This window comes from Danio rerio, chromosome 14 (assembly GCF_049306965.1).
Source record: "Danio rerio strain Tuebingen ecotype United States chromosome 14, GRCz12tu, whole genome shotgun sequence".
Classification (NCBI taxonomy): Eukaryota; Metazoa; Chordata; class Actinopteri; order Cypriniformes; family Danionidae; genus Danio; species Danio rerio.
In genome coordinates, this window is record NC_133189.1 from 31609624 (window position 1) to 31622353 (window position 12730).

A 12730-nucleotide genomic window follows, 5' to 3' on the forward strand; every position below is an offset into this window, starting at 1 on the left:
TTGCTATATCTGTTCCTACAGTAGGTAAGTGAAGACTCTAGACTGACGTGTCATATAAAAGGTAGGATTCTACTGAAATGCAGACTGGCTTTGAGTAGCTTTGATGCAGACTACACTGATCCAAAGGACCAATGATCAATTGAGTGATCAATAGGGAGGTATTAACATACCAAACAGGCTGCCAGTCGCAACTGATAAACAGATGTAGCAAACGCAATGGAGTCGATTTATGTATGTCAGCAAAGATTATGCATCCAAACAGTCATGTCTGCCATTTTTCAATTTATCAAAGTCCCCATCCGGTCAGATGACAAAATAACTTACGACTAACTTTGGCTGAGAAGGAACTGAGACAGGTTTTGTTAATGTAAAATGGTGTGTCGTGAATCATGGTTGAGATTTGCTAATTTGAATCATAAATAATCATAATAAAACTTGATTTAATTCCTTAGACCAGCATCAGGCAATTTATTGTGGGCACTTTCAGTGGAACAACATGTCAGTTGTTGATATATCATTCTCCCAAATTGATTTTATATGGACAAACATTGCAAAGTGTATAACATGCCAATGAAACTCTAAATCTAAATGGCTGTTTTTTGGCCTGTGATACAATGTTCATTTTTAATGTTCATGATTTTTTTTCTTCAAACACATAATAATAATAATAATAATAATAATAATAATAATAATAATAATAATAATAATAACAATAATAATAATAAGATATTAAGTCTATAAATTACAAATTACAGGGACAGGAAGCTCAACTAGATTTTACAAATATAACAATTAATACTGTTATATTAAACTGAAGACAACATTGTTATTTATTCACTCTAGTTCTCATGACTAATTTTGTCATGTCAATAGACCCATAGCAAAAAAATAAAAAATATCTAATTTATTAATTTAATTAATCAGTTAATTGTTGACAAACTAAATGATTGTGATCTGTTAAATTAAAAAGTAAATTAATTACATTAATTAACAGCAATATGATATGATCTGTATACTGAAGGTAATATTGACTTATTGTTCTTTCATCTTAATCCATAGTTTAATACATAAATAATTAAATAAATAAACAACCATTAGAGGGCACTGCGGTGATCACAGTCTGATCATTAAACCAAAATAAAAAGTAAATAATAATTTATACCATTCAATGGTAACATATCTGAGACAAGCGTATTGCTATTACACTTTTTAGATAATGCAAGGTCACTGCGTAAAGTATGGAAGGACATTGTACCAACCACCCTGACCAGCAGATTCAGATTTTGGTAATGGCAGTTTTAATTGTCGTTGCATGTATTTTTTTCCTGCCAATTTAATATTAATTAATTTAATATAGATCATTTGTTGAAAATTAATATCATTAACATCATCTTACAGAGTTGCTAGCTTAGTTCTTCCTTCAATTTGGCTATTTTATTATTATTATTATTTTGTTGTTGTTGTTTTATTAAATTTGAATTCACCAGGTGGCTATACTTAGATATTTAAACCATAAAATGCATGCAACTATATCATATTACAAGTAAATAAATAAAAGTCACAAGTGTTTTGTGATTTTTATGTCAGATGACATCATCATTTTTCAGCGGCAGACAAAAATGAAAAAAAATAAATAAATCCCATCTTTTACTTCAAACCTTTATATATGTCACAAATCTACTTAATTTCCCCTATAGTTCAAAATGACAATATATTAAAGTCTAAAACTACATTTAAAAATAAAATTAAATGAATATACTATGAATGAATGAATGTTCGCAGCATATCATTTTGCAACATCTACACTTTATGGCGAGATAAGATAACAGACTAAAGACAATAGTAATAATGATGAATACAAATCAGATAAAAAATACTATAAACAATGAGCTGTAAAAAAAGAAAGGCCTGTTGAATTTCTCCACATCCGAGTGTTGCTCAACTAGAGATGACTGTAAAATGAAAACCAGTTGCATCATTTTGCCTTCAAGCATGAAACAATGTTGAACTCTCGTCCCTATGAAAATCTAAATTAGAAAGTAATCAGATTTGACACACATAACTGTCGTCAAAGGTCGTTTGTTGCATAACTTAGTAAGAAATAGAATAGAATAGACTACAGCTATTCGCTATGAATTATGCCTGAATCTGGAAACTTTCCTTTAAAAAACTTACCATGGTAACAAAAGTACTTTTCAGAAAAATACCATAATTACCAGTTAATATGGTGGATGCCCCTCGTAAACAGTGTAAAGACTTTGAACATGTTATACTGCATCAGTGCAAAGTTACAACACTTTTATTTAAATACACTTTTAATCATAAAGGTTCCACAACACAGTCAAATGATTTGATCTGTTTAATAAGAAAACATTTTAAACTCCACAATAAGGTGTTAATTAAACAACATTATTATTATTACTATTATTATTATTATTATTGTTGTTAATATTAATAATACATTTTGTTGTTATTATTTAGTTAAGAAAATAATTGATGCATTTGAAAGACTAAAACCAATACACCAAACAGAAGTACATGTAATATCAATAATCTCAAAACGTGTCATTTTCCAAAAGAAAAAAAAAGAAATCGTTTTTAATGAAGGCTATCGGCTTAAACTACAAAGAGCCCTTACTTAGTGCATGGTATTGTGGCGGGAACTGCGGTTACCATGGCAATTTTTAAGGGACAGGATCAGTTTATAACAAAGTATTTCTGTTCTGGCTCGGCCAGCACACCGGTTCAGAAAATGACGCATCCTCCTGGATCAGCCTCCGACTTCATCTGCTGATGCTCTTCTGTCTCGCGAGCTGCACACAGCCGTGCATTTTTGAGTAGCCTAACCTATATGTGTCCATTTCCTTAATAGCAAGCTATTTAATACGTTATTACTTTGCTGCTAGGTTTGAAACGACAACAATACAACATTTCTCCGACAGTCATAAGATTCAGGAAACGCTTCAGAAGTTGATGGTATCTAGTTGATGCTGTTATAATTCACGTGTTGGCTCTTTCGCTCTCACAGCATGAAACGTTTTAAAACGACTTTACATTTTGCTTTTACCTGTTTACTTTGTGTAATAACACGAATTGATTAATCGAAATGAAAAAAGCAGTCTAGCACATCTTCAAATGTGGATTGAAGCGGGGTTACGGAATTCTGCAGAACGTTTTTTTTTTTTGTCTTTCAAACATCACAATAAATTTATTTTCCACAGGCAAACTTAAACCTATTATAAAATGAACATATCATTGAGTTTTATGCGCGTGGGCCCATTGACTTTTTTTGCATTTTCTTCGAAGCTTGCAAGCGCATGTGAGTAGCAGTTTTAATCCATTTCGCGGTGTTTATAAAGACATTAAATAAAGTACGGCCGGTCGTGTCACAAATTAGAGAGCTATGTCAAATTCCACTATATGTTTAAATGTTTAATGTAGCAAAACAAGCCATAAATGAGCATAAGGAATACGTGTCTTACCTCGGATTTCTCAGTGAATATGGAAACTCTCAATTCCCGTCACGTAGCGGCATCACTGCTGGAGGAGATGAAGTGCCGTGAAGCAGACTGAAGAAAATCCCAGAATCAAACAGCTTCACGTATAGTGACCAGTCGGTATCCAACTAGAGAAAACGATCCATGTCCATGAAAAAGTCCAAGGTCCGAGCACGAACAGTGAAAAACATTTGTGAATGACTTTTAGAAGAGACGATGTAATTCCTCAGATGTCTCGCGCCTGGATACTGCTTGAATCCCACGCGCGCGGAGAGATGGTGCTGCTCCAAATGGGTTTGTACTTCTTATTTCAGTGCATTCATACAGTCAGCACGGGAAAGCGCGAGAATGCTCCTCGCATGTACGTGAACTGTTTGGTTAAGTTGTTTTCTTTCTTTCTGTGCCTTTAATTAACAGCTACAGAACTTGTAAATCATTTAAAACTTCCCCGGACACGTCATTTTAATGTCATCCCGTGGTTTGGCAGAGTGATAGAGAGCAACTCGTCTATTCTGAGAAATGCTCATGGGCTGACAGTGCAACGAAGCAGGTGGACAGTGCGCTTATATGTGCAGCATCACTTCCACACACTGGAATAGGCGTTTTGCCGTAGTTGTACGCAGAGCTCTAGCAATCTCTGTTGTATTGTATGAACTCAGTTCCTTAGTACTGCCCACCTCTCCACCTCCGATTGACATCATCGCGGGAGGAGGAGCCAGCGATAAATTTCACAGCCTTCATCAGCTTAAAGCCGCACTGCTGCTGGAGCCAGAGCCCCGCTCGCTTGCGCTCACAGCGGACTACCTCACACCAACGCCGCCGCTCGCCTGAGAGGAAAAGGGGGCACTGTTCGCTTTGCTTATAAACACCAGTTTGCGTGTAAAGTCCAACGTCAAAATAGCTCATTTACTTTATTAATGCGCACAGACAGACAGACAGACAGACAGACAGACAGACAGACAGACAGACAGACAGACAGACAGACAGACAGACAGACAGACAGATAGATAGATAGATAGATAGATAGATAGATAGATAGATAGATAGATAGATAGATAGATTTTTTCACTTTAAAAGTACATATGGTGGAATAGAAAAGGGAAGTTGTGCATTCTTCATGGAACCATTGATGCAATGAAGAACAAAATTTTAAGAGATTGTGGCCAATGGAATATCAATTATTGTAAACATATTATTTCTGCATTAATTTATTGACGAACATATTATGAAGCAGAAATGAAGCAAATTGGTGAAGCGTAAATTGGTTGTCATTTTAAGAAGGTCTTGGTCTTTTCCTGGTATTGACTGCATTTGTCTCATCTCAGATTAAGAGTATGTTCACACTTGTAGTTGTAGTGTTTTTTTATTTTTTATTTTATTTTTTTATTTTGGTCCAAGCTCAAAAAGGAAATGGTTAATTTCTGGTTCACTTAGCTTTCACACTGTCAATTTTAGAACTGAACTGAATTCTCAATCATGCATTCACGCAAATATCTGAAGATGGCATTTTTACTGAACTGTAATGAGAAATACTAAAACTTTGAAAAAAAATGGTTGAAATTTTTGTCTCATTTATGATTTCACCAAAGTTTGAATATTAAGTTGTTTTGCATTCAGCCTATTTTTGTGAACCACAAAAATGTACAAATATAAATTTGTCTGCGGTTTCTATGTAAAGTTTCTACAGGGCAGATAAAGCCAATAACTTTTTTTTTCTTTTTACACTAATGAGATATTTATTTATTTATTGATGAGGAAAAAAAAATTGTACAGTTCTTTGCAAATAAATATTATTTTACTTTAGTGATTAATGAAGGACGGTTCCACAAAAAAATAAATAAATAAAAGTAATGCAACTTTTTCGCATCTATTTGATTTAAAATCAGCATTGGTTGAGTTTTGTCACTAGGTGACGTGTATGACAAAACCCACTTGCTTGTTGATATGTATGATGAATGACATGAATCTGAAATATACAACAAAATGTACTCTAATTAAATATTTCAAAATTCTTTAAAAGTCATTTAGCCAATTTGCCATCCGAAACATATTTTGCTTTTTACAAAAATGTATGCTTAGGCACGTATTTCCAATGAGCATAAGTGGTGCACATGCATGCTTGGAAATCAGTTCACATTTCTTCAAATGAACCATATCAACAAGATAATCTATTCAATGTTTGTTTTTATCACACATTAAGATACGTCAAAATAATATATTTCTACACAATGCCTGATTTAATTTTTTTTTTTCGAAATTGGTCAGAAATGAACAACAATTGTGTAAAAATTCATTCATTTTCCTTTGTTATAGACCTTTTTATTCATCAGGGATAGCCAAAGCAGAGTGACCTACTAACTTATCCAGTATATGCCATTACAGTTGCAATCCAGTACTGGGAAACATCCATACACACCAATTCACACTAATGCCAATTTAGTTTATTCAATTCACCTATACCACATCTTTGGACTTTCACCTGGAGGAAACCTACAAAGGGAGAACATGCAAACTCCACACAGAAATCCTAACGGACCCAGCTGGGACTCGAACCAGCATCCTTCTTGCTATGAGGTGACAGTTCTAACCACTGATCTGCCGTGTTGCCACTTGTGTCAAAATGTCACCCAAAATGAATATAAATGTCCTGAAAAAGTGTGCATGTTTGTGATCTTGATAATTACATGATATAAAAATATTGTATAACCTAAATTAAGCAAGAGTAAAATAACTTTTTTATTATATCTTATATAACATGACATATTTAAACAACTTTAAATAGGTTTTTGCATATTTCATTAGTGAAAACAATTCTAAACAAATTAATAGAAGCGTTATTATGCACTTCTGAGCAACACAAAGATGTGCCTCTGTACTTTACATTAATTTAGATAATTAAGACTGTAGATTGTAGAAATTTTACATTTGCTGTAAGATTTATTTATTTTTTTTCTGACACGATAAAAAAATGCTACTTGTTTAAATAAAATGTGTTACTTCAACCCTGGTAACTGCAATTCAATGCATTCAAAACAGACATACATAAATTTAGTAAAGAAACATAGTCAATTTACCTATCTGAAAAGCACAATCATTTGTCACCTCAATCTAACACTTTCTATTGCAAGGGACGGCTGAAAATCTTGCACAGCCCCACATTCAATAAAGGTCACTCACACAACATGTACACATTGATCTTCCCATTAATTTTTACACTGCTGCAATGTAACAAATCACAGTCTTTGACTGGTCCCCTCAAGCTAGCTTTTCTTACCAAAAGCCATAACCTTCGTAACATCAATCACGTCCCGATGCTTCACCTCAGCACACTTTTAAATGGTCACACTTTCAATTGACTGTGACATGCCCTTAAGGCTGAAAAGTTGGCATTTAATAAAAATCATATTCATTTTTTGTGTGTGTGTGTGTGTACAATTACATGTTTACAGTCAAGCTGTGTATTTCATAAGCTCTTTCAAAGGCTAATGTGTATTTGATCACAGTCTTTAACATCTCATTACAAGCCATTATTTTAGGGCAGAGTTTTTCAAAACACCTCAGGTAAATGTCTCCACAATTGGATAGAATAGTTCTGCTAATTTCCACAGTGTACTCCGAGAAACCTACATCTTTGAAAGCATTTGGAGCATCCAGGGAGCTTCTCTTCCTCATCAAGTAATGTACCTATCCGAGAGCTATACCTAAAAGGGTTGATCCCTTCATATTTTTAAGATTCATACTTCATGTCACTGAAGGACTTCTCCTAGGCATGTTAAAGAAATGCAAATCTGAAAGCCTTAAAGCAATATGAAAGGCACAAAATACCTCATGAATAATTCAGAGGGCTATTTTGCCACCCTCAAAATGAACTTTTAGAGAAACCAGTTATGCATTTCTGATAGGACTAGAGAATCCACCAAACGCGCAGAGCAGTTTAAATGTCATGCTGCACATCTAATCTTGGACATTGTTTTATTTCCCACTTTAATGGGATGGTGAGGGTAACATTTGTTGGGAAGCATATGTGCATGAAATCTTAACTGTATGGTAACATGTAAAGCAAGCCTAAATGATGATGATTTCATAGTGCCCGAGTCGTTGCTGCTGTCCTTCTAGCTTCTGCTATGCAGATTGTCTTTCAATAGAATTGTACGCCGAGCATTTTTAGATGGCTGTTCTCTACCATCCAAACCATAATAATCTAATGATGTGTGACACTGGATACCGGTGTCTGGATTTTTCAGGGCCACATAAAGGACAGGATTACAATATTTAACAATGTGAAGGGTTTGCTTTATAAATAAAACCTCTCTGGTTAACTTGTGCCTGTTTTCTGAATGTGACATATTAAGGTCTGTAGTTAAAATGTCCCCACTGCTTGGAGTTTCACAGTTTTGCCACAGCATCATCATTACACAGTTTTCTTTTTTTTTTTAATTGCGAAAAGAATCTGGAAGCTGACATACCATTGAAATTAGTAAAATAATGAGAGGCAATTTGGTAACTAAATGTCTCTAACTTGCAGAGTTCATAACTGTATTTTATTCATTCATTCATTCATTTTCCTGTCGACTTAGTCCTTTTATTAATCTGGGGTCACCAAAGCGAAATGAACCGCCAACTTATCCAGCACGTTTTTACGCAGCAGATGCCCTTCCAGCCGCAACCTATCTCTGGGAAACACCCACACACACTCATTCACACACACTCATACACTATGGACAATTTAGCCTACCCAATTCACCTGTACTGCATGTCTTTGGACTGTGGGGGAAACCGAAGCACCCGGAGGAAACCCATGCGAACGCAGAGAGAACATGCAAACTCCACACAGAAACACCAACTGAGCCGAGGCTGGAACCAGCAACCCAGCAACCTTCTTCCTGTGAGGCGACAGCACTACCTACTGCGCCACTGCGTTGCCTATAACTGTACTTGTCATTTAAAAAGTTAAATTTTAACCTAGCAACTAAATTGATCTACTTGCTAATCACTTACTAATTAAAATGCATAAAAGTGTCTGAAAAAAATCTTGCTAGTATTCACAAATGATCACACTTCATTAAAATGAAAATTAATATTTTCCAGTGTAAATGTGAATAAAATAGGGCTGGGCGATAAAATCGCTATTGATATTTATTGGCTGAACCCCATTGTCAATATCAATAAAAAAGATTTGGTATGTACATTCGGTATGAAGCGCTATAGTTTTATTAAAATGAAGCGCCTTTGAAGCAATGGCAATAAGCTTGGAGTGTAAGTTTGTAATTTCCATTGGAGGCGCACGACTTGCATGATGCACATATGGGAGTGTTGTGCAAGTGGGCGCGCACTTGAACAACACGCATTTTCCAGCTGCACCTAAAGTATGTAAAAACTATCTGAACTTTTTCGAATGCGCAGAGTGCACCGCAATTCATTAAGTAGAACTAACCAATCTGCTTTACACTTTGTATTCAATATACACATTTCAGTAATAATGGTAGACTCATTACCTCAGACAAACACTGCAGCGCTTTTTACTTTTCTCCATAAACTTGCATCGAAGCGTCAGCAATGATTTGTCTATTTTCATCCTCTAAGAAAATGGTTGATGGTCACCTAGTTACGTTTGACACCAAGGGATCGCGAGCGCAAAGTCTATTGTAAATGGTCAAGGAATCCACGTGCACATGCTTGTCACTTCAGGGCAAAATAACAACACATGCGGAAAAAAGTGCCATGACTAGCAGCAGTGAAGACATTGTAAATATAAAAAGATGTAAAGATGTCATCAGAGTGTCTTTTTTTTTTCTTTTCTTGTGAATCCCAGCCAATAGCTCCCCATCTAAAAGATTTATTTATTTTTATTTTTTTTACATAGGGGTAATGTATTCAACTGTAATGTTGCAATATGGTTTTGAATAATGATGGTTAGTTCCTTTACCTGAAAGCTCAGATTTATTTATCATAATGTGTGTTGTTGACAGAGTTCGAGGTTACCATTATCATTCACACCTTAAATTTGCTTTGATTGTTTAACATTGTTTAACATTAACATTGTTTAACAAGTCTCTTTAACTTGTTTATTTTGTTATTAAGAGATGAGATTTTTTGTTTAAATATGTATATATATATATATATATATATATATATATATATATATATTTTTTTTTTTTTTGACTATTAAAACTATTTGTCTTGGTAACGTTGGTATTTTTATTTTTATTTATTTATTTATTTATTTATTTATTTATTTATTTATTTATTTATTTATTTATTTATTTATTTATTAATTAATTTTTTTTTTTTTGTACCTCCCAGTCCTAATTTAAAATTATGTTGTTTTTTTTTTTTTGTTTTTTTTAAGTTAAAAGTATGCACATCACCTTGTTATATGATAAACATATGTCTACTTTAATTTAAAAGAATGTCTTGGGTTTGTTCAAAATGGAGCATGTTTGCAAATGGTAAAAACACTTTCATATTTTCCTATTTCCTAATTTAGCTGAAACTTTAACAGCAAGTTTTACACTACTTTCCACATTACAATCAGTGATGAATAGTGCTTTCTCCTGGTGTAAAACACCTCAGGCTGTGACTTCCCATGGGCAAATCAGATCGAACCAACACATGTAATCAAGATGACTACACAGAGTGTTAATTACACCTCTTGTAGTAAAATCTAAAGTAATGTTTTAGTGAATATGCAGTTTCTTTAATGCGATAAAAAGGTACTGTGTACAATATGAGATCCTGCAAATAAAAGTATAGAGTAGTGCTCAGAGCTGTTTTTCCATTTTTTTTTTCACTGATATGATCAAATGGGGTTTTCCTCTATTCATCCCTTAGTCTGCATGTGACTGGCCCCCCTACCGGATCCATGACTCATTACTAACAGCACAAAGAGAAATCATTGGAAGAAAGAACACACTAATATACCTTATCAGTCTAGCACAGCTTGGCAGGGAACGGTGCTGAAGACCAGGGAGGTAAATTGCAAGGTGTGCCTCAGTATATTAACATTCAAGTTCTTTCAGAGAGGATTGATCTTTCTTCCCTATAAAACATGACCATGCCTCTGTATTATCCAACCTGCCTTTAAAGAATGTCTTGTTGCGGTTCCCACATCCTCCAGGCATTCATTGGCCTCTTAAAAATCCTGTCATGCTACGCAGAGGATACGTATTATTCGGACAATCAAAGTTGCTTCTCTGTTAGCATACTGATGGACACGGGTCGAATAAACAGGCTTGAATTTAAAGGAAGTTCAGGAAACTAACCTTGTATATATTATAAGCAATCATTAATCTATTAACCTTGTGTCTGTAATGGGGGCCAGCTTGTAGAAGCTGTTCAAGTAACCCTTTCTATCCTGGCCTCAAGAACCCTAGCAGCCACAGACATAATTTAAAGGCTAAAATCTTTAGACTCTTGGCCTTAAGCAACATTCTGTATTAGCGGCTGATATGAGCGACTATACTTTTTAGCATCTTTGTTGGCACACCTGCCTCCCATAGCAGGAACAGTGATTCAATCCCAGCTTGGAGCAAGTTAGATTGGTGGAGGTGTTACATAGGTGCTGTGACCTGGATGGCAGTAAGGTTTAAATAGGTCACTGTAACTAGTGGGCTAGCTTGCAGAAGCAGTGCATGTAAACCTTGCTCTCCTGGCCCCTAGAGGCACATTCGTGACTGTCATTTATTTGAGGCTACAATCTTTATCTTCTGGGGCTCAAGAGGCAGTCTTGCAACTGACAGGAGAAACAATGGTCTTTAGCTCCTTATTGGCACACCAGCCATCCATGCCAGAAACACCTGTTTGAACACCACTTGGAGCAGTACAAGTTACATGGGGGAGTAGTTTGTATTGGTGCCATGACCCGAATAGGCATGAGGTTAAAGGAGGTGAGACAGCACACACCTGGTAGAAGCTATGGGGAGAAACTATCATACCATTGGCCTTAAGAGCTCACTAGTGACTGTCATGAGAGAAATCATTCTTAATCACTCTTGTGAGTGAACCTCTTCTGTCGAAAGTTCGAAAGTTTAAATCCATGGGCCGAGAAGCGCCAGAGATTTCACTGGTGCCATCAGTCAGCTGGGAGTGAAGTTTAGGGGCTGAGTGCAATGGAGGCCCACATTACACATCCCTTCCCTTGCTTCAAGAGCTGCACCAGTGACTAACATTAGAGACTGCAGTCTGCTGTTGGTGTGCCTGCCACCCATTACAGAGTCATTGGTTCAAATCCCGCTCAGGGATGCACGTAATACATTCCAGCCCATTGCTGTTGTCCATCTCCAAGGCTGCATCTACACTACATACATTCTAAAACACTTCTCTAAGCTTTTGTTCACACTAAATCTGTATTTTCCTGCATTCCCAAGTTAATAAAATTTGAAAATAGTTAAAAATGCTATTTTATTTTGTGCTGTGGACTATAAAAACACAGGGACTTAAAAACAATAGCTGTGCTCCCATCCAAAACTGCAAATTACACTTTAAAAAAATGCAGGGATCCACACAATTCATTCACGTTGTCCCAACACAAATCAATTAAGTTAACTTAACACTTTTAACAAATGTATGTGGATTGAACATAAAAACTAAGTTGTCCCAATGAAATCTCAAGAATTGTTTTGTTTCAGCTCTTTTTTATTAAGTAGTTTGAACAAGTAAAAAAAAAAAAAACTTTTTTTGAGTGTAACTTTTTGAGCAGGAATACAGGAATATCACATAAAAAAGCAGCGTTTCTATCCAACGAGTCAAAGAGAACAAAATTGTCACTTCCTGATTAACTGGCGCCAAATATCATAAGTAAAAATTAAAAGTAATAAAGTCTTTTCTTTATTTAATAAATGACTTGCGCCTCAAAAGACAAATGCCGACAGGCAATGAACATATGATGGCGTTTTAAGACAAGGAGCACAAACATTCTTGACAGTTCTGGAGGTCATTAAAAAATAATAACACAAATACTGAAATTGTTAAAGGGTTTTAGAACAACCAAACCAAAAACTGGCCAAAACTGGTTTATCCATTCACAAACATTTTTAGATGCCAATTCATTTACAGAGGCTGTAAACATAAGGGCAATAGTACTTTAAACCATTCACAATAACTGAATGGTGGTGGACCTAGATTCACCGGTAGGCGGTGAGACTTTTTGCTAACAATATGATTGTGCCAGAATAAAAGTATGATAATTCAACTATTTCAGACATTTAAAGACATGTTATTGTGTTTTATGTTCA

At 35.2% G+C, this 12730-nt stretch overlaps 1 protein-coding gene across 13 annotated transcripts in view; it reads right to left on the minus strand.

The window, feature by feature from the left end:
- The window catches only part of pcdh11 (protocadherin 11), a 331728-nt gene that overhangs the window by 285385 nt on the left and 33613 nt on the right, over positions 1–12730 (minus strand). For 4 of the 13 annotated variants that reach the window (XM_005173191.6, XM_005173190.6, XM_073921886.1 and 1 more), the window contains exon 1: positions 3483–4136. The exons of the other annotated variants lie outside the window; for them this stretch is intronic. The gene's annotated coding sequence lies outside the window, so the exon portion shown is untranslated. Of the gene's footprint in view, positions 1–3482; positions 4137–12730 lie in introns of those variants that run through there. 13 annotated transcript variants of the gene reach the window in all.